General features: G+C 45.0%; 2 pseudogenes; one reads left to right on the forward strand and one right to left on the reverse strand.

The window, feature by feature from the left end:
* Nucleotides 1-747: 747 nt before the first annotated feature.
* LOC139412693 (L-rhamnose-binding lectin CSL3-like) lies at nucleotides 748-5,212 on the reverse strand (annotated as a pseudogene).
* A 4,062-nt stretch (nucleotides 5,213-9,274) lies between these two features.
* LOC139414480 (L-rhamnose-binding lectin CSL3-like) lies at nucleotides 9,275-11,983 on the forward strand (annotated as a pseudogene).
* Nucleotides 11,984-22,331: the final 10,348 nt, after the last annotated feature.

Genomic DNA, 22,331 nt, shown 5'->3' on the forward strand with positions numbered 1-22,331 from the left:
AATCCAACTGGATTCCATTTCTTCCGGTCTCCACCAGGATGTTTTGAATGTGCACATTGGCAGCCATTGATTTGAAAACGAGGAGCTATTGAATATACATCGCCCTGTAATCATTTTTATAGATTATAAACGTTTACTAATACCTAAAGTTGGATTACAAAAGTATTTCGAAGTGTTTTGTGAAAGTTTATCGTCAACTTTTTTAATTTTAAAAAATGACGTTTTTTTCTGAATGACACAGCTTCCATAGAAAGCTATTTTGGGTATATATGGACCGATTTAAACGAAAAAAAGACCCAATAGTGATGTTTATATAGGCATATAGGAGTGCCAAGAAAGAAGCTTGTCAAAGGTAATGAATGTTTTATATTTTATTTCTGCGTTTTGTGTAGCGCCGGCTAAGCTATATCTTTGTTTACATCGCATTCAGGCATTTTGAGGTGTTGCATGCTATCAGATAATAGCTTCTCATGCTTTCCCCGAAAAGCATTTTAAAAATCTGACTTGTTGGCTAGGTTCACAACGAGTGTAGCTTTAATTCAATACCCTGCATGTGAATTTTGATGAAGGTTTGAGTTTTAACGAGTACATTTAGCATTTAGCGTAGCGCATTTGCATTTCCAGGTGTCTACTTGAGACATCTGCGTCTCAAGTAGGAGCAAGAAGTTAAAACTGCCATGCTAAATAAAGGTCAAATACAACACGAATTCTAGTTCCCAGTCATGTGCACATATACAAAACTCACATTCAGTCACAGGTGTAAGCCACATCCAAGTACTCATAGGTTCCGACACAGGGGTCACCGAACACAGAGTTGGACACCTTGAGGATACACTGGCGCTCTCCATCACACCTGTGTGTCAACAGGTAGAGGTTAACACCACAGCCAATGACTTCCTACAGCTAAATGCACACTGAAGGTTTCAGTACCTTTCTGCCATTGTGCTGGTGGTGGATTGGCTGAGGCAGTTGGTGTTTGAGTTGTTGATGTGGGCACCCAATGGAACACACATCGTGATGACGACGACCATAGTTGGCACGCTGAATACGGATCTCACCTCGATCTGAGGAAGAGAAAGGACAAACCTGGGTGTTGGTGTGGGCTAGTGACAAATATACACGGCACCACATGATTAAGCTGTACGGTAGTGTTGACCAGCTTACCACATAGTAGTTGAGAATCAGAGCCTTCACATATGATGCTGCTTACTGCAAAGACAACACAAGAGTTACACCACTGGCCAGACACATTAATTAAGACATACATTAACCTGGTGAAGTGTTAGTGAAGGGCACTAACAGGGAATGTTGATTTCAGGTGCATTTTTTAAAAGTCATTATAAACTCATTAGCATGAACTAAAGAACAACAAGTTAGGCTTCCACCGTTACCTTTTAGTTTCACTTCCTTATGAGCAGTTCTCAAAATGCTAACATTTTAACCTGTTGGAACTACCCATCCCGGATCCAGGAGAATTGTTATCAACTGACACTAATTAGCATAACGCAACGGACAATTTTTTGTTAACAAAATATTCATATTCATGAAATCACAAGTGAAATAGTGAAACACTGCTTAGCCTTTGTTAATAATCACCCTGTCATCTCAGATTTTGAAATTATGCTTTACAGCCAAAGCACGAAATGCATTTGTGTTAGTTTATTGATAGCCTTATGTCCAGCTAGCAGCAGGCAACTTGGTCACGAAAATCAGAAAAGCAATCAAATTAATTTGTTTACCTTTGATGAGCTTCAGATGTTTTCACTCACGAGACTCAGTTAGACCGCAAATGTTCATTTTGTTTCATAAAGATTATTTTTATAGACGAAGTACCTCTGTTCTTCACATCGCCGAAAAATATTCCAAATTAGATCCATAGACAGAAAAATGCAAACTTTTATTATAATCAATCCTCAAGGTGTTTTTAAAATATCTAGTCGATAATAACTCAACCGGGACAGTTGGCTTCTTAGTAGGAGCGAGAGAAACAATGGCCGCATTTGTCTATTACGCACAAATCACCGAGAGCCACCAGCTGACCACTGATGCAATGTTGCTGTTCACGCTCATTTTTTAAAATAAAAGCCTGAAACTATGGCTTGTGACACTAGACACATTAGGGAAGCCATAAAAAAAGGAATCTGGTTGATATCCCTCACGGCTCAATAGGGACGCAGAGGTTTCTAAATAAAAGTCACTTCATGATTGGATTTCTCAGGCTTTCGCCTGCAATATCAGTTCTGTTATACACAGACAATATTTTTACAGTTTTGGAAACTAGTGTTTTCTATCCTAAGCTGTCAATTATATAACTATTCTATTATCTGGTCCTGAAAAATAGCCTGCTTACTTTGGGAACGTTGTTTTTCCAATAATGAAAATAGTGCCCCCTAGTTTCAAAAGGTTAAGCAAACTGGCTGGCTAGACCTAAACTGGTGAAAAAATAAAGTCGACCCGCTACACCTAATCTGTGCCATCTGTCAGATTGGCTATAAACCCTGCAAAACTGTGGGAGTTGCGCTAGCTAGTTACCTTTCACTGAAACATTAAACCACTAAACCAGATTAAGTGCACAAGCATCAAATAAGCTTGAGACACTTGCCTTCCATGTTCTTGCTGGCTAATGGAGTTAGATATGTCAATTTAACAAGGAACAGCAGAAGCAGCATATGAGACAAGTCAATAAAGTCACTGCAATGCAGATAGTCATTCAGCAGTTATGGCTTGGGGGAAGTAGAAGCCTTTCAGGGTCCTGTTGGTTCCAGACTTGGTGCAGCCGTACCATTTGTTATGGAGTAGCAGAGACCAGTATAACTTGGGTTAGCGAGTCATTGACAATGTAGGGCCTGCCAACACACGTGGTGTCGAAATCCTAATGCGGGGAGCGCGGCCTCTGATGTACTGGGCTGTACGCGATACCCTCTGTAGCACCTTGTGGTCAGATGCCATACCTAGTGGTGATGCAGCCAGTAAAAAAGCTCTCAAAGGTGTAGAATTCAGGATTGGAGGGCTGATACCAATCCTTTTAGCCTCCTGGCAGGGAAGGGCTCAGCCCTCCGTTTCCTGTAGTCCACTACCAGTTCCTTTGGCATCTTACCTGCCAAGATGGTTACTCAAACTAAACAAGTTCAATATCCACAGCTTGCTAGGGTTAGTTAGCAGGTGAGGGTGGTTTACACTTGGAGAAACAAACATTAACAAGCTGGTACCATAGGGGAACCAACCCATTATATTCCTTTTCTAGCATTTGGCTGAGCTTACCCTTTTACAACATTTAAAGTGGGTAGGAGAATTAAACAATATCCCAACATGCCAGTCATACCGACACTACGTCGAATCCAAATATGGATATCGGTGCCCACCACTAAATATTATTAGCACACATTCAGAGACTGACTTGTTTCTTGCTGTTGGACACAGGAGTATTTGGTGTCCAGGTACTTATAAGTCCCGACACAGGGGTCTCGAAAAACGAAATTGGATGCAGGGACAATACACTCGCTCTTCCCACCGCATCTGTGTGTTTCAAAGACAGGGTGAGGTCATGAGTTCATACAGGTAAACACAACAAGTTCCAGCCATCTTGCTGGTGGTTGTTTACAATACAGCCAAGGAGTTACAGGTTCTAATATCTTTCTGCCATCTTGCTGGTGGAGGATTGGCTGAGGCAGTTGGTGTCGGTGAGTTGGTGATCAGGGCGCCCAATAGAACACACATCGTGTTGACGACGACCGTAGTTCGCACGCTTGATATGGATCTTACCTCCATCTGAGGGAGATCAGTGAGAACAGTGAGGCACGAAGGAGAGCCAAGTATGGGTCTCTATGGTGTGGGCTAGTGACGCTAATCTACAGTATAAACTATCATAGGTGGTCGGTGAGTATACTGTTCAGCAGTGTGGACTAGCTTACCACATTGCAGTAAAGTATCAGAGCCTTCACATGTGATGCTGATTGCTGCCAGGACAAATAAACAGGAATTACACACCACTCACATTAGCTTGGTTAAGTAGTGTCATCATTATTACATACAGTACCTCCATCTGTTAGTGTGCAGCAAGCTGTAGCCAGCAATGAAACATAACACAGCTAGTTCAGCAACATCATATGCACTTGGACCATGAAGCTAAAACTCAGTGAAATATATTTTCAGACCAAAAAGACTATTTTCAGCTGTTGGACACTGGTGTACAAAAATGTAACTCAGCATTGAAATTACGCACTACTGATCTACCACTTGATTTTAATGTGGGACAGATCAATTTTGGTGCATTGCCAAAATATGTGGGACAGTGCCAGAGATACCTTTGAGGAGATGGGGAAACTCCCTTGGCATTGTATTAATGCCCATGTTGTATGTTGCCCATACGTTGTCAATGGGCTGCGCAGTGCATTCTGGACTATTCTGGAACAAGGAGAGCTTTTCAACGAGTGAATGGGAATTAATTGGGCGCCAGCTCAAAAACCCAACTTTAGCATGAATTCCGTGAACACATGCAAAATTAGAACTATAATCCGAGATGTTTGATAATATTGTATTGCTCTGGAATAGGGACATGATCTACTTTTGAAGAAAACAGGCAGGTTTCTCGACTTTGAGAAGGCATTGCGTGATGATTAGCTTAGCAACCGTGTGACGCTTTATGACAACCAATGTGATTCGTCAAAAGTTTGTGGGGCGTTATACGTTTCTCCATTCATTGTCCAATGGGAATCTCCTACTGTTCTCTAAAAATCGAAAGCAGCCTTAGCAGGTTTTCACAAAATATCACCAACGTGTATCCTGCTTCACAAGAGGACCATGCACAAGCAAACCATCCGTGATAAGTACAAAGCCATCCCCACCCCGCTTCGGCGAATCGTAGAACGTCTCTGTTCCTAATCTCCGCCTACAATCAGCAACTTAAGAGGGAGCCAGCAACACAGAGAATAGTGAAGAACTGGACATTGGAGGCAGATTTAATACAGCAGGACTGTTTTGAGAATACTGATTGGAATATGTTCAAAGATTCATCCACAGTGGCCTCCCGAGTCGTGCAGCGGCCTAAGGCACTGCATCTCAGTGCTAGAGACGTTACTACAGACCCAGGATCAGCCGATGGGGCTTTACTTGACCCAAGTCACCAGTTGAATGGCGTTTCCTCCGACACATTGATACATCTGGCTTCCAGGTTAAGCTGGCGTGAGTTAAGGAGCGCGGTTAGGCGGGTCATGTTTCGGAGGATGCATGAATCAACCCTCACCTCTCACTAGCATATTGGGGGGTTGCAGCGATTAGACAAGATTTAGGGGTAAAAAAAGACAGTCCACCCAGGACTCATTCATCAACATTGAAGAATCTGCATCATCAATCACAGTCCTTATTAGGAAATGTGTTGATGATGATGTGCCCACAATAAAAATCCCTACAGGTCTAAACCAACAACCCTGGATGAACGGAGATATTCCATACTGCAGCATTCGATGTCAGAAGAACGAACATGATGACCTGGTGGTGTGCAATGCCTAGCAGGTACGAGCTCCAAAAATTATTTAGGATGCAAAAAGACAAGACTGAAACTTTAATTGATGTTCGACAACTCAAACTTGCGTCGCGTGGCAAGGACTTCAGACTATCACAGACTGAAAATGGCAATCCTGCTGTGCGATGCCCACCAAAGCCTCCTTCTCAGACGAGCTTAACTCATTCTATGGTCGCTCCGAGGTAGACAATATCAAGTCATCAAGGATAACTCTTGCTGCTCTGAATGACCGGGTGCTTCAAAGGATTTGATTGTTGACTTCTGGAAGCAGAGGATGGAACATACCCTGATCCACATCAACGGGACTGCAGTAGAGAGAGTCACAAGTTTTAAGTTTCTCAGCAACCACATCACTGCGGACTCGTCCTGGACCAACATGACAACAGCGTCTCTACTTCCTAAGGTGGCTGATGAAATTTGGCATGCTGCCTCTTCTCTAAATACTACTACTGCACCATTGAGAGCTTCCTGAGTGGATGCATCATGGCCTGGTATGGCAATTACTCCGTCCACAACTGCAAGGCACAAATCAACCACAAACTCTTCTCTCCCTTATCGTCGGGCAGACCATATTGGTGTATGCAATCTGATTCCAACTGGCTTAGAGACCGTTTCTTTCTACAATCCATCAGACTGCTACCTACAGATATTTTGCACATGTTATTGCAGGCGCAGCAAAATGCGCATGTTACAAGCTTTAGTTAAAGTGCAGTAATACCTAACAATACAAAAGAATGAACACAAATCCCCAAAATGTTAATAAAGGAATTAAGAAATATCAGAATGAGCAATGTCAGGGTAAAAAAAAAAGTATGAATAAAAAATAAATATATATACAGTATACACTGAGTATACAAAACATTATATAGCCTGACCAGGTGAATCCAGGTGGAAGCTTTGATCCCTTATTGATGTCCCTTTTAAAATCCACTTTAATCAGTGTACATGAAGGGGAGGTGATTGGTTAAACAAGGATGTTTAAGCCTTGAGACAATTGAGACATGGATCAGCAGGACTCTGTGTAGTAAAAGGGTCCAGGCCAATTTTCAAAAAATGTACAGTAGCCCCCAAAACATGGTCTGATGGACTTCTTCAGCTAACAGTCCGGTGTGCTCTGGACAGCTAGCGAGCCGCGGATTGCAGGCTAGCAGATGGGCATTCAGGGGAAATCGCGACGGGGGAGCCAGTTGAAACCCCCTTGGGCGGATTACGTCAGTTTCCCAGTCGTGATGGATCGGCAGGGCTCCATATCGGCAATTAAAGGGGTCCAGGCCAATTGGCAAAATAGGTATTGTAGCTTAAGGAGTGGCTGATTGACATCTTCAGCTAGCCGGGAGATGGGCCTAGCATAGGCTAGCTCCAGGCTAATTGGGGGTTGCTTCGGGACAGAGACGTTAGCCAGGAGAAGCCAATCGGATAGCAGCTAGCTAGCTGCGATGACCTAGGTGAAAAGGTTCAGAGCTTGAGGTAGGAATCCAGAGATCTGGAGAAAAATAAGTCCGATTTGCTCTGGTTTGAGTCGTGCTGTGCAGACTGGCTAGATATGTCCTTGCTAAAGGTAGCTGATGACCACTAGCAGTGGCAAGCTGACTACTAGCTAGTTAGCTGGCTAGCTTCTGTTGGGGGTTCCGGATCAAATGTAAAGAAAATAGCAGAATCATACCACTTCACCAAGCTTGGACAATTGGTCTCAACCCCACCCTTTGCAGCTGGGCAGACGGGCCGACCTCGGGTGTGAAGTTAGGCAACAACACCTTCGCCACGCTGATCCTCAAGACTGTGGAACAACAAGGGTGTGTGCTCAACCTCCTCCTGTACTCCCTGTTCACAAATGACTGAGTGGCAACTCAATCATCAAGTTTGCTGACAGCAGTGGTAGGCCTGATTTCCAACAACGACAAGACGGCATACAGGGAGGATGTGAGGACCCTGACGGAATGGTGCCAGGAACATAACCTCTCCCTCAATGTCAACAAAACAATGGAGATGATTGTGGATTACAGTAGACAGCAGAGAGAGCTAGTCCCCATCCACTTCTACAGGGTCGCACTGGAGAGGACGAAAAGCTTCAAGTTACGCGGCGTGCACATCACAATCAACCTGAAATGATCCATTCATAGAGAAAATGTGATGAAGGCGCAACAGCACCCACTCAACCTCAGGAGGCTGAAGAAATTTGGCTTGTCCTGTAAGGCCCTCATGAACTTCTACAGGTGCACCATTGAGAGGATCCTGTAGGGCTGTGTCAATGCCTAGTACGGCAATTGCAACCAAAGGGCTCCCCAAATGGTGGTGCGGTCAGCCCAACGCATCACCGGGAGCACACTGCCTGCCCTCCAGGACAACTACAGCGCTCGATGTCACAGATAGGCCAAGAAGATCATCAAGGACCTCAGCCACTCGAGCCATGGCCTATTCACCCTGCTACCATCCAGAAGCAGGTGATAGTACAGGAGCAACAAAGCTGTGACCAAGAGATAGAAGTTTCTTACTCCAGTCCATCGGATGTTAAAATCGTCTCCTCTAGCCAGCCTCCTCCGAGGACCCTGCCCAAACTTAGTCACTATTAAAAGCAGGGTACAGGGTTGATACCACTTGGTACTCTACCCTGTACCATAGAGACTGCTGCCATATGTACATAGTCATTCAACACGGTTCACTTTAATAACGTTTACAATAGAGTACCTGTACTGGGGTTCTGTGGTCACCAAACTGCCTTCAAGCGCAGCGGTCTCCCTTCACAGGAGTGGCAACTGGGAACATATAAATGCACAAAATGACTAGGACCAGCCTTTCTGGTCCATGGCGGTGAAGCCTGATAAGTGCAACACCCAAAGGGCTGCAACGTTGACAGGCAAGGCACCTGTCCAGCAGCCCTGAGAATGGACGGCTGAGAGGAAGAGGACACACACTCAGCCACCAGAACAACACATCGTAGGGATCGGACCATAGAGAATGATAGTCACAGTATATCATCTTTATATGTGTCCCATTATTGCGGACGTGAGCGCAAGGGCAGCTCCATTCAAATCAAATAACAAATGTATCTACATTAGAGACAATAGAGGCAATATTAATTTCATTAAAGTAGTCCATTGTCTTCTATAATTTCTATGAGTTGGCAAACAAATTTAAAGGCTGCACACCATCACAGAGTGTGTTGTTTGAAAAGGTACTGTATGAAGCCAAAGTTGGCAATTTAATGCTACCTACAGTTATGCAGTGTTTGTTCAAGAGTATATTTAATTGGCTGATCCCTCCTGATAACTCGGATTGAATAATGGGGAGCGTTAAAGGCAGGATGCAACCTTTTGGAAGGTTCAGATACAAATATGCTATATTGAACAAATATGTCTCCCCGACATGGAGATTAAGGAAATACTTTGTCTCTATTCATGAAATGCATATCTGCAATGCTCAAAGGTTTTGCGACTGAAAGTGGCCCGTGTGATTCTTCCTTAACGAAGAAGCTCCACCTAGGTGGCTACTTTGTTGGAAGCCCTCAGTGGCAGTGTTCATGCCAACATGGATTTCATCCATCTACAGTCCTCTATCTAACTCCATGAGACTGACTCAATAGCCAGGTTTTGACCGGAAAAACGCCGGCCCCTAATTGCAATGAGGTGCACCTGGAGACAAATAGATACACCTGGGTAAATTAAGAGATGTCACATAACATAAATACCAGGTGTATTGGAGCTTGTTATCATCAGTTGCATTTTCTCTGTTAGTACCACTCCTGTACCTGGCATCATGTGCATTTTGAGACTGACAGTGGTCACATGTGAGTATATGAAATCTGTGTCTGATGCGGATTAGAATTTAAATATATGACAATGTTTGTGTTTGAGTAAAAATAAGTACATGTAATATGATTTGAGGGACATTCAGTTCCTTTTGGGCAAAAAGGTATTCAAAGCATGGAATATGAGACCAAATGCTGAACTTGACTATAATGCACTTAGTATAACTGAAATGCTTGAGTATAGAGACCAATGCTGAGTTGTAGCTTCATGTTCCAAGTGCATATGATGTTGAATTTTGCTGATCTAGCTGTGTGCTGTTTCAGTGCTGGCTACAGCTTGCTGCACACTAACAGATGGAGGTACTGTATGTAATAATGATGATGCTACTTAACCAAGTTAATGTGAGTGGTGTGTAATTCCTGTTTATTTTTCCTGGCAGCAATCAGCATCACGTGTGAAGGCTCTGATGCTTTACTGCAATGTGGTAAGCTAGTCCACACTGCTGAACAGTATACTCACCGACCACGTATGATCGTTTATACTGTAGATTAGCGTCACTAGCCCACACCATAGAGACCCATACTTGGCTCTCCTTCGTGCCTCACTGTTCTCCATCTCCCTCAGATGGAGGTAAGATCCATATCAAGCGTGCGAACTACGGTCATCGTCAACACGATGTGTGTTCTATTGGGCGCCCTGATCACCAACTCACCGACACCAACTGCCTCAGCCAATCCTCCACCAGCAAGATGGCAGAAAGGTACTAGAACCTGTAACTCCTTGGCTGTAGTGTAAACAACTACCAGCAAGATTGCGTAAATGTGCTGGAACTTGTGCATACCTGTATGAACTCATGACCTCAACCTTTCTTTGAAACACACAGATGCGGTGGGAAGAGCGAGTGTATTGTCCCTGCATCCAATTTAGTTTTTGGAGACCCCTGTGTCGGGATTTATAAGTACCTGGACACCAAATACTCCTGTGTCCAACAGCAAGAATCAAGTCAGTCTCTGAATGTGTGCTAATAATACCTAGTGGTGGGCACCGATATCCATATTTGGATTCGAAGTAGTGTCGGTATGACTGGCATGTTGGGATATTGTTTAATTCTCCTACCCACTTTTAATTTTGGTAAAGAGTAAGCTCAGCTGATTGCTAGAAAATGAATATAATGGGTTGGTTCCCCTATGGTACCAGCTTGTTAACTTTTGTTTCTCCAAGTGTAAACCACCCTCACCTGCTAACTAACCCTAACAAGCTGAGGGTATGCAACTTTAGTTTGAGTAGCCTACAGGGAGGTCAGTGACCTGGCAGTGTGGTGCCAAGATGCCAAAGGAACTGGTAGTGGACTACAGGAAACGGAGTGCTGAGCCCTTCCCTGCCAGGAGGCTAAAATGATTGGTATCAGCCCTCCGATCCTGAATTCTACACCATTGAGCGCTTTTTGATTTGGCTGCATCACCACTAGGTATGGCATCTGACCACAAGGTGCTACAGAGGGTATTGCGTACGGCCCAGTACATCAGAGGCCGCGCACCCTGCATCAGGATTTCGACACCACGTGTGTCGGCAGGCCCTACATTGTCATTGACTCGCGCCACCCAAGTTATACTGGTCTCTGCTACCCCATAACAAATGGTACGGATGCACCAAGTCTGGAACCAACAGGACCCTGAACGGCTTCTACTTCCCCCAAGCCATAACTGCTGAATGACTACCCGACTATCTGCATTGAACCTTTATGCAGTTACTTTTTTGACTTGTCTCATATGCTGCTGCTGTTCCTTGTTATATTTACATATCTAGCTCAATTAGCCAGCAAGAACATGAAAGGGAAGTGTCTCAAGCTTATTTGATGCTTGTGCACTTAATCTGGTTTACCATGTTTCAGTGAACGGTAACTAGCTAGTGCAACTATCCACAGTTTTGTAGGGTTTATAGCGAATCTGACAGATTAGGTGTAGCGGATCAACTTTATTTTTTCACCAGTTTAGGTCTAGCCAGCCAGTTTGCTTAACATGTTAGCATTTTGAGAACTGCTCATAAGGAAGTGAAACTAAAAGGTAACGGTGGAAGATGATGCGCCTGACTTGTTGTTCTTTAGTTCATGCTAATGAGTTTATAATGACTTTTAAAAAATGCACCTGAAATCAACATTCCCTGTTAGTGCCCATCACTGACACTTCACCAGGTTAATGTATGTCTTAATTAATGTGTCTGGCCAGTGGTGTAACTCCTGTGTTGTCTTTGCAGTAAGCAGCATCATATGTGAAGGCTCTGATTCTCAACTACTATGTGGTAAGCTGGTCAACACTACCGTACAGTTTAATCATGTGGTGCTGTGTATATTAGTCACTAGCCCACACCAACACCCAGGTTTGTCCTTTCTCTTCCTCAGATCGAGGTGAGATCCGTATTCAGCGTGCCAACTATGGTCGTCGTCAACACGATGTGTGTTCCATTGGGCGCCCACATAAACAACTCAAAACACCAACTGTCTCAGCCAATCCACCACCAGCACAATGGCAGAAAGGTAAATGCACACTGAAGGTTTCAGTACCTGTAGGAAGTCATTGGCTGTGGTGTTAAGCTCTACCTGTTGACACACAGGTGTGATGGAGAGTGCCAGTGTATCGTCAAGGTGTCCAACTCTGTGTTCGGTGACCCCTGTGTCGGAACCTATAAGTACTTGGATGTGGCTTACACCTGTGACTGAATGTGAGGTTTGTATATGTGCACATGACTGGGAACTAGAATTTGTATTTTATTTGACCTTTATCTAACTAGACAAGTCAGTTAAGAACAAATTATTATTTTCGATGACAACCCACTGTTCAGGGGCAGAACGACAGATTGGTACATTGTCAGCTCGGTTATTTGTACTTGCAACCTTTCGGTTACTAGTCCAACTCTCTAACCACTAGGCTACCCTTCTGACGATTTGTCTTCCTGGGGAGCCTAAAGATGTGCAAGGCTTCTGGGATATCTTCATCAGGTCGTGCTGTTTTCCTCCAACCGCCTAATCAACTTCAATGACCATTGTAAACCTGTGTAGATGGTGCTGAAGCATTTCTAAAACAATTACTGAACTGTGGTTGTTGGTCTGAATTAAATGAAGCGGCAGGAAGACGATACTAGTTGCCTCTTGTACATTAATTAAAGTCACACCAATGTTACTGAACATGGTTCCTTAGTTAGGAACCGAGACGTGATACGATTGGCCGACGCGGGGGCAGGGATGGCTTTAGTTATCACGGATGTTTTGCTTGTTCATGGTCAAGCAGTCTGGATCCTCTTGTGAAGCAGGATACGTGTTGATGATATATTGTGAAAAACCTGCTAAGGCTGCTTTCGATTTTTAGAGAACAGTAGGAGAAACTCCCATTGGACAATGAATGGAGAAACGTTGTAACGCCCCACAAACGTGACGGATCACATTCACGTTGTCATAAAGCGTCACACGGTTGCTAAGCTAATCATCACGCAATGCCTTCTCAAAGTCGAGAAACCTGCCTATTTTCATCAAAAGTAGATAATGGCACTATTCCAGAGCAATTCGATATTATCAAACTTTCCGGATTACAGTTGCAATTTTGCGCATGTTCACGGAATTCATGCTAAAGTTGGGTTTTTGAGCTAGTGCCCAATTGATTCCCATTCACTCCTTGAAGAGCTCTCCTTGTTCCAGAATAGTCCAGAATGCACTGCGCAGCCCATTGACAACGTATGGGCAACATACAACATGGGCATTAATACAATGCCAAGGGAGTTTCCCCATCTCCTCAATGGTATCTCTGGCACTGTCCCACATATTTTGGCAATGCACCAAAATTGATCTGTCCCAAATTAAAATCAAGTGGTTGATCAGTAGTGCGTAATTTCAATGCTGAGTTACATTTTTGTACACCAGTGTCCAACAGCTGAAAATAGTATTTTTGGTCTGAAAATATATTTCACTGCAGTTTAGATGGTACAACGATGCGACACTATACTTTTGTCAAACTGAAATTAGGCGAACCAGAATATCAGGAAATGGCGGCGTGATCCAGTTTTTTTATTATGCCATTAATATGTCCTGTGGTACTGCTCTGCTCATCCCATATCAAACCAATGGACAATAGGAGACCCAATGCGTTCGGATCATCTAATTGGCCTTCACAGAACTTTAAGGAATGTCCACGTGGATGGGGATATTGGAAATGGTATCAAAGTTTACTGGTTGACAATGTTTAATTTAGACAATCATTTATATTTAAATTTTTCCAGTACAACAAGTTCAGCAAATCCCCTTATCGTTTGGGATAACTTTAAATGTACCTTCAGAGGTCATTCAATTTTCAGCAACAAAGCAGCTTCTGGCTAAAGAGACAGGACTAACAAGGGAAATGCATTCTCTAATCGTACTGGAAGCAAAAAAAAAAAACAACTACAGAGATACAAAATAAATTAGAGGAAAAACAAAAATAAATGGATTAACTTTTCTAGAGCATCTAATGTTCTCTACAAAAAACGTATCTGGAATTCTCTATTTTATATTTTAAAGAAGGAAGCTAAATGATCAAAAGATGGCGCAGACAGAGACGGTCGCCTCGCTTCAAGTCATTATTATGCAGTAATTTGTGGACGAAATTAGGGCACGAGTTTCCTTCCAGAGAGACATCAGACATTGTAACATTTTATGTTTTACGGAAACATTGCTCACTCGGGATATGTTGTCAGAGTCAATACAGCCATCGGGTTTCTTCATGCGTCGTGCCGACAGAAAAAAAACATCTCTCTGGTAAGTGGAAGGGCGGAGGTTTATGAACATACAGTAACTCAAGTCCTTTTGTTCACCTGACCTAGAAATCCTTATAATCAAATGCCGACCGCATTATCTCCCAAGACAATTCTCGTTGATTATAGTCACAGCTGTGTATACCCCCCCTCCTTCCCCAGGAAACCAGATATCCTCAGGCTGCATTTATCGATTCCAAACAAGACTCCGTCTTTCTCAAACCGCCCTATAGGCAGATAGTCAAGCAGGATCTACCCGTGACTAAAACCATTCAACACTGGTCTGATCCATCGGAATCCATGCTTCAAGATTGTTGTGATCACGTGGACTGGAAAATGTTCTGGGAAGCCTCAGACAATAAAATCGTTGTAATGGTTTTCTTGTGGTGAAGTAGAGGCGGAACAAAATGCAGCGTGGTTTCTATTCATGTTTCTGTAATGAAGAAAACTATACATGAACAGACTAACAAAACAATAAATGTGCAAAAACCAAAACAGCCCTATCTGGTGCAAACACATAGACAGGAACAATCATCCACCAAAACCCAACACCAAACAGGCTACCTAAATAAGGTTCCCAATCAGAGACAATGACTAACACCTGCCTCTGATTGAGAACCATATCAGGCCAAACATAGAAATAGACAAACTAGACATGTAACATAGAATGCCCACTCAGATCACACCCTGACCAAACAAAACATAGAAACATACAAAGCAAACTATGGTCAGGGTGTGACAATCATTTTATACGCCGACTCTGTAAGTAAATTTATTAGGATGTGCATTGGAGAGGTTGTACCCACTGTGACTGGAAAGAGGTCGGGAATAAAGCTGAATGTAAACAGTATAGTTATTCCCTCCGCAAGGCAATCAAACAAGCGGAATGTCAGTATAGGGAGAAAAAAATGGAGTCGCAATTCAATGGCCCAGACAAGAGACGTATATGTGGCAGGGTCTACAGGCAATGACGTACTACAAATGTATTCATAAAATGCCTGGATGGTTTACAATTTCAGTGATTCTCTTAGAAATTGTTAAAAGTACTGTATAGCAACCCCAGGTGTAAAATTATAAATAGAAACTACTTCTCAGAGAGTTTTGAATTGTCAAGAAGAGTTAAACAAGGGTGTCCTCTGTCACCATATCTATTCATTATGGCCATCCAAATGCTAGCTATTAAATCATATCAAATAACAACATTAGAGGATTAGAAATCCAAGGCTTAAAAACAAAGGTGTCCATGTATGCTGATGACTCAAGTTTAATATTTAATCTGCTTGCTAGATCCCTGCAATGTCTCATTGAAGATGTAGATAACTTTTCTGGACTCTCTGGATTAAAACCTAATTATGATAAGTGTACAATATTACGTACTGAATCGTTTAAAAAATACAACTTTTACATTACTATGCAGTTCATATTTAAAATGGGCTGACGGTGAAATGCTTGGTATTCATTTAACCTGTGTAGAACACAGGTTCCGCTAACGGAACCCCCCCCAACATTCCGCTGAAAAGGCAGCACGGGAAATGCAAAAATATGTTTAAATATGTATTTCACACATTAACAAGTCCATTACAGCAAATGAAATATACATATAGTGTGAAAGGCCGAAACACCCTAGGAACCAAAGGTACACTACTGACGATGCGCTCCCCAAATTTCACCAGGCTCACTGTTCATGAACTCTTGGAAGTGCTTGCACAAAGGATAGTAACATCCCATCCTGTGTTCTTGGAATCTAAATATCTGGACTTGTCCAGTGACTGCTGAGAAAGATCAGCTGACAACAGGGGAAAGTCCTTGTGGCGGCACGGAGAGACGGCTGACAGGAGGGAAAAGACCCCACTGGGACAGTCATGGGGTAGCTTCCCATGCATGTTGGAAACACCCGCTTTAGCTACAGAAAGTCAACATACGAGAATACCCCTAGAGTCTGCGGGGGCGGAAGATGACTCATCGGCTGACAACATGGTAACGACTGGACCGGAAACAACTACAAGTAATGAAAGCACAGCACAAGAGAACACTACAGGAACTGTCACAAGTTCCGCTGCAACAGCGGGCCACAAACAGATGCAGGTATGTGTCTGTAGTTGGAGGAAAGTTACATCACACCATGGGTTGAGGATCCACCAGGGGAAGAAGGGGTGTTGGGTAAAGAGAGACAGAGGCCTCGCATTGATTACTTTCTGCGAAAGCGATCAAATCAGTAGAATGATGCACAGCAACTGGACGCAAGCCATAGTTTGCAGTGCATCAGTACCACTGTCATGGAGGACGTAAACTCAAGCACCGAAGTAACAACTGAGGTGGAACCAACAACAGGAGTGGAACTCACCCAGCCTCCCAGACCTGCAGTCGAGAGGAGACTACCAGGGCACAGACCGTATGTGAAGTGGCCTGGCGCCAGTAACAAGAAGTTGTGGGAAACAGTTAATACTGACCTTATCTTGACCCTCGAAACTTCGAGGCACAGTGGAGAAGAAGTTGGAGGATAGGGGACAGCATCTATGAAACGGGGCAGAAAGCTTTGGAGTGCAAGAGGCAAAAGGCGGGAGAGAGGTTCCAACCCCACCAGTTTCCAGGAGGCAACAAGAAATCAAGCGCCTCGTTCAAGAAAGGAGACAGCTTAAGAAACAGTTGAAGGCGGCCTCGGAAGTGGAAATTGAGGGCATAGAGGCACTTCAGGCTGACATCAAAACCCGTTTGGCATCCCTCCGTAGAGCAGAGAACCTACGGAAACGCAGAAGGAAGAAAGAACAAACTAGAACTCGATTCTATAAAGATCCCTTCAAGTTCCTTAAAAGTCTCTTCACGAAGGAAAAAAGTGGAGCTCTAAAAACAACAAAGAAAGACCTAGAGGAGCACCTGAGAACAACAAACTTTGACTCAAAGCGACGTGAACACCTGGCCATCCCATCAGATACCCCACCCATTGAACCCCCGGAACATCATAGAGACCAGCCCTCCGACATGGAAAGAGGTGGAAAACACAGTTCGACAGGCAAGAAGAGCATCAGCCCCGGGGCCAAATGGAGTCCCGTACAAAGTGTATAAGAATGCACCAGACGTCCTGAGGTTCCTCTGGAGGCTTATGAGAAGAGCTTGGCAAAAGAAGATAATACCCAAAGTGTGGCATAGGGCAGGCGGGGTCCTGATCCCTAAGGAGAAGGATGCAGTGAACATCAATCAATTCCGCCCAATCTCCTTACTGAATGCCGAGGGTAAAATCTTCTTTAGCGTCATTGCCCAGAGGATGGCCGAGTACCCGCAAAGGAATGCGTACGTCGATACATCTGTACAGAAGGCTGGAATATCAGGGTTCTCTGGCTGCTTGGAACATTCCAGCATGATCTGGCACCAGATCCAAATGGCCAAGGTGGAGAAAAGGGATGCATTTGGCTCTGTGTCCCATGAACTCCTGTGGTCTGCCTTCAGATTTTTCCACATACCGGACACCATCACAACCCTGGTGAAGTCATACTTCCAGGATCTGCAGTTCTGCTTCACCACCTCATGGCAGTGCCTAAATGTAGGTATAATGGCGGGATGTACCATTTCTCCATTGGCATTCATAATGGCAATGGAGGTTATCAGATCCTCAAAATGGGTTGCTGGTGGACAGTGAGTCGACTGGTTTCCGCCTCCCTCCACTCAGAGCCTACATTACAACATTGACCACCAGTCCCATGCACCAGGAGAATGCTCAGAAAACTTGAAGAACATCAGCTGGCCCGTATGAAGATTAAACCATCCAAGTCACGCAGCATCTTGATTGTGAAGGGAGTACTCTCTGACCTGAAATTCTTCATCGGAGATGACCAACTCCCAACAGTGTCTGAGCAGCCGGTAAAAAGCCTGGGAATGTGGTATGATGCAAGCCTGAAGGACAAAGACCAGGTGCAACAACTGTGCAAAGACATCAGTAGTAGCCTACAGTACATCGACAACACCCAGCTACCTGGAAAGTTAAAGGCCTGGTGTCTGCAGTTTGGTCTCCTACAACGGGTGTTCTGGCCCCTAGCAGTGTATGAGTTGCCAATCTCAACAGTGGAGAAGACGGAAAGAGGAGTCACAGGCTACTTAAAGTGGCTCGGAGTTCCACGATGCCTTACCACCATAGGCCTCTATGGAGATGCTGCCCCTCACCAGTCCATCAGAGGAATTCAAGTGTGCAAAAACCAGGCTCCAGATGACACTGAATGAATCTCGAGACCCAGTAGTGAGCATCAACGCGCCGACCTTGGCAACTGGGCGCAAATGGAGGCCAGGAAAAGCAGTCCAGGAGGCAACAGCAGCCCTCAGACATGATGACATTGTGGGTCATGTTCAGCAAGGGAGAGGAGGCCTTGGGCTAACTAGCCGTGCTGCTTGGAGTAAGGCCACTGCACGAAGTACGCCATCAGGAGGAGGCTGCAAGGTGGGCCAAGGCAGTCTCTCTTGCCAAACGGACAGTGTGGAGAAGAGGAAGATCAGCTGGACGGCTCTGTGGGCCATGGAAGTAAGGTGGTTGAGCTTTTCCATCAGAGCAACATATGACATCCTTCCAACACCAATTAATCTTAACCAATGGTATGGTCCGCCCTGGAGGACAAGCGAGCTGCCACCAACTCCCTACCACCCCCAGCAGCATCACACCCCTTAGGGACGACCTTTGTCCGCGAAGGGGCTAAACCACCGAAGAGCATGGCCCGCGACTGGAAAATGCTAGCTGACATTGGCCGGCAACTTGAGATTCCTTCGGAGATCGCAACCACCACCCTAAGACCTGACATGGTGCTCTGGTCCCGTTCACTCAAGGTCTTCATCATTGATGACTTCCGGCGCCGACAGAGATGGCCGCCTCGCTTCGCGTTCCTAGGAAACTATGCAGTTTTTTGTTTTTTTACGTGTTATTTCTTACATTAGTACCCCAGGTCATCTTAGGTTTCATTACATACAGTCGAGAAGAACTACTGAATATAAGATCAGCATCAACTCACCATCAGTACGACCAAGAATATGTTTTTCGCGACGCGGATCCTGTGTTCTGCCTTACAAACAGGACAAAGGAGTGGATCCTATGCAGCGACCCAAAAAAACGACTCCGAAAGAGAGGGAAACGAGGCGGTCTACTGGTCAGACTCCGGAGACGGGCACAGCGCACACCACTCCCTAGCATTCTTCTTGCCAATGTCCAGTCTCTTGACAACAAGGTTGATGAAATCCGAGCAAGGGTAGCATTCCAGAGGGACATCAGAGACTGTAACGTTCTTTGCTTCACGGAAACGTGGCTTACTGGAGAGACGCAATCCGAAGCGGTGCAGCCAACAGGTTTCTCCACGCATCGCGCAGACAGGAAAAAACATCTTTCTGGTAAAAAGAGGGGCGGGGGCGTATGCCTTATGACTAACGTGACATGGTGCGATGAAAGAAACATACAGGAACTCAAATCCTTCTGTTCACCTGATTTAGAATTCCTCACAATCAAATGTAGACCGCATTATCTACCAAGAGAATTCTCTTCGATCATAATCACAGCCGTATATATCCCCCCCCAAGCAGACACATCGATGGCTCTGAACGAACTTTATTTAACTCTCTGCAAACTGGAAACAATTTATCCGGAGGCTGCATTCATTGTAGCTGGGGATTTTAACAAGGCTAATCTGAAAACAAGACTCCCCAAATTTTATCAGCATATCGATTGCGCAACCAGGGGAGGAAAGACCTTGGACCATTGTTACTCTAACTTCCGCGACGCATATAAGGCCCTGCCCCGCCCCCCTTTCGGAAAAGCTGACCACGACTCCATTTTGTTGATCCCTGCCTACAGACAGAAACTAAAACAAGAGGCTCCCACGCTGAGGTCTGTCCAACGCTGGTCCGACCAAGCTGACTCCACACTCCAAGACTGCTTCCATCACGTGGACTGGGAGATGTTTCGTATTGCGTCAGATAACAACATTGACGAATACGCTGATTCGGTGTGCGAGTTCATTAGAACGTGCGTTGAAGATGTCGTTCCCATAGCAACGATTAAAACATTCCCTAACCAGAAACCGTGGATTGATGGCAGCATTCGTGTGAAACTGAAAGCGCGAACCACTGCTTTTAATCAGGGCAAGGTGTCTGGTAACATGACCGAATACAAACAGTGCAGCTATTCCCTCCGCAAGGCTATCAAACAAGCTAAGCGCCAGTACAGAGACAAAGTAGAATCTCAATTCAACGGCTCAGACACGAGGCATGTGGCAGGGTCTACAGTCAATCACGGACTACAGGAAGAAACCCAGCCCAGTCACGGACCAGGATGTCTTGCTCCCAGGCAGACTAAATAACTTTTTTGCCCGCTTTGAGGACAATACAGTGCCACTGACACGGCCTGCAACGAAAACATGCGGTCTCTCCTTCACTGCAGCCGAGGTGAGTAAGACATTTAAACGTGTTAACCCTCGCAAGGCTGCAGGCCCAGATGGCATCCCCAGCCGCGCCCTCAGAGCATGCGCAGACCAGCTGGCCGGTGTGTTTACGGACATATTCAATCAATCCCTATACCAGTCTGCTGTTCCCACATGCTTCAAGAGGGCCACCATTGTTCCTGTTCCCAAGAAAGCTAAGGTAACTGAGCTAAATGACTACCGCCCCGTAGCACTCACATCCGTCATCATGAAGTGCTTTGAGAGACTAGTCAAGGACCATATCACCTCCACCCTACCTGACACCCTAGACCCACTCCAATTTGCTTACCGCCCAAATAGGTCCACAGACGATGCAATCTCAACCACACTGCACACTGCCCTAACCCATCTGGACAAGAGGAATACCTATGTGAGAATGCTGTTCATCGACTACAGCTCGGCATTCAACACCATAGTACCCTCCAAGCTCGTCATCAAGCTCGAGACCCTGGGTCTCGACCCCGCCCTGTGCAACTGGGTACTGGACTTCCTGACGGGCCGCCCCCAGGTGGTGAGGGTAGGCAACAACATCTCCTCCCCGCTGATCCTCAACACTGGGGCCCCACAAGGTTGCGTTCTGAGCCCTCTCCTGTACTCCCTGTTCACCCACGACTGCGTGGCCACGCACGCCTCCAACTCAATCATCAAGTTTGCGGACGACACAACAGTGGTAGGCTTGATTACCAACAACGATGAGACGGCCTACAGGGAGGAGGTGAGGGCCCTCGGAGTGTGGTGTCAGGAAAACAACCTCACACTCAACGTCAACAAAACTAAGGAGATGATTGTGGACTTCAGGAAACAGCAGAGGGAACACCCCCCTATCCACATCGATGGAACAGTAGTGGAGAGGGTAGCAAGTTTTAAGTTCCTCGGCATACACATCACAGACAAACTGAATTGGTCCACTCACACAGACAGCATCGTGAAGAAGGCGCAGCAGCGCCTCTTCAACCTCAGGAGGCTGAAGAAATTCGGCTTGTCACCAAAAGCACTCACAAACTTCTACAGATGCACAATCGAGAGCATCCTGGCGGGCTGTATCACCGCCTGGTATGGCAACTGCACCGCCCTCAACCGTAAGGCTCTCCAGAGGGTAGTGAGGTCTGCACAACGCATCACCGGGGGCAAACTACCTGCCCTCCAGGACACCTACACCACCCGATGTCACAGGAAGGCCATAAAGATCATCAAGGACATCAACCACCCGAGCCACTGCCTGTTCACCCCGCTATCATCCAGAAGGCGAGGTCAGTACAGGTGCATCAAAGCTGGGACCGAGAGACTGAAAAACAGCTTCTATCTCAAGGCCATCAGACTGTTAAACAGCCACCACTAACACTGAGTGGCTGCTGCCAACACACTGACACTGACTCAACTCCAGCCACTTTAATAATGGGAATTGATGGGAAATGATGTAAATATATCACTAGCCACTTTAAACAATGCTACCTTATATAAATGTTACTTACCCTACATTATTCATCTCATACGCATACGTATATACTGTACTCTATATCATCGACGGTATCCTTATGTAATACATGTATCACTAGCCACTTTATACTATACTATGCCACTTTGTTTACATACTCATCTCATTTGTACATACTGTACCCGATACCATCTACTGTATCTTGCCTATGCTGCTCTGTACCATCACTCATTCATATATCCTTAATCCCCTTACACTGTGTACAAGACAGTAGTTTGGAATTGTTAGTTAGATTACTTGTTATTACTGCATTGTCGGAACTAGAAGCACAAGCATTTCGCTACACTCGCATTAACATCTGCTAACCATGTGTATGTGACAAATAAAATTTGATTTGATTTGAGCTC

The sequence above is a fragment of the Oncorhynchus clarkii genome, chromosome 7 (assembly GCF_045791955.1).
Source record: "Oncorhynchus clarkii lewisi isolate Uvic-CL-2024 chromosome 7, UVic_Ocla_1.0, whole genome shotgun sequence".
Lineage (NCBI taxonomy): Eukaryota > Metazoa > Chordata > Actinopteri > Salmoniformes > Salmonidae > Oncorhynchus > Oncorhynchus clarkii.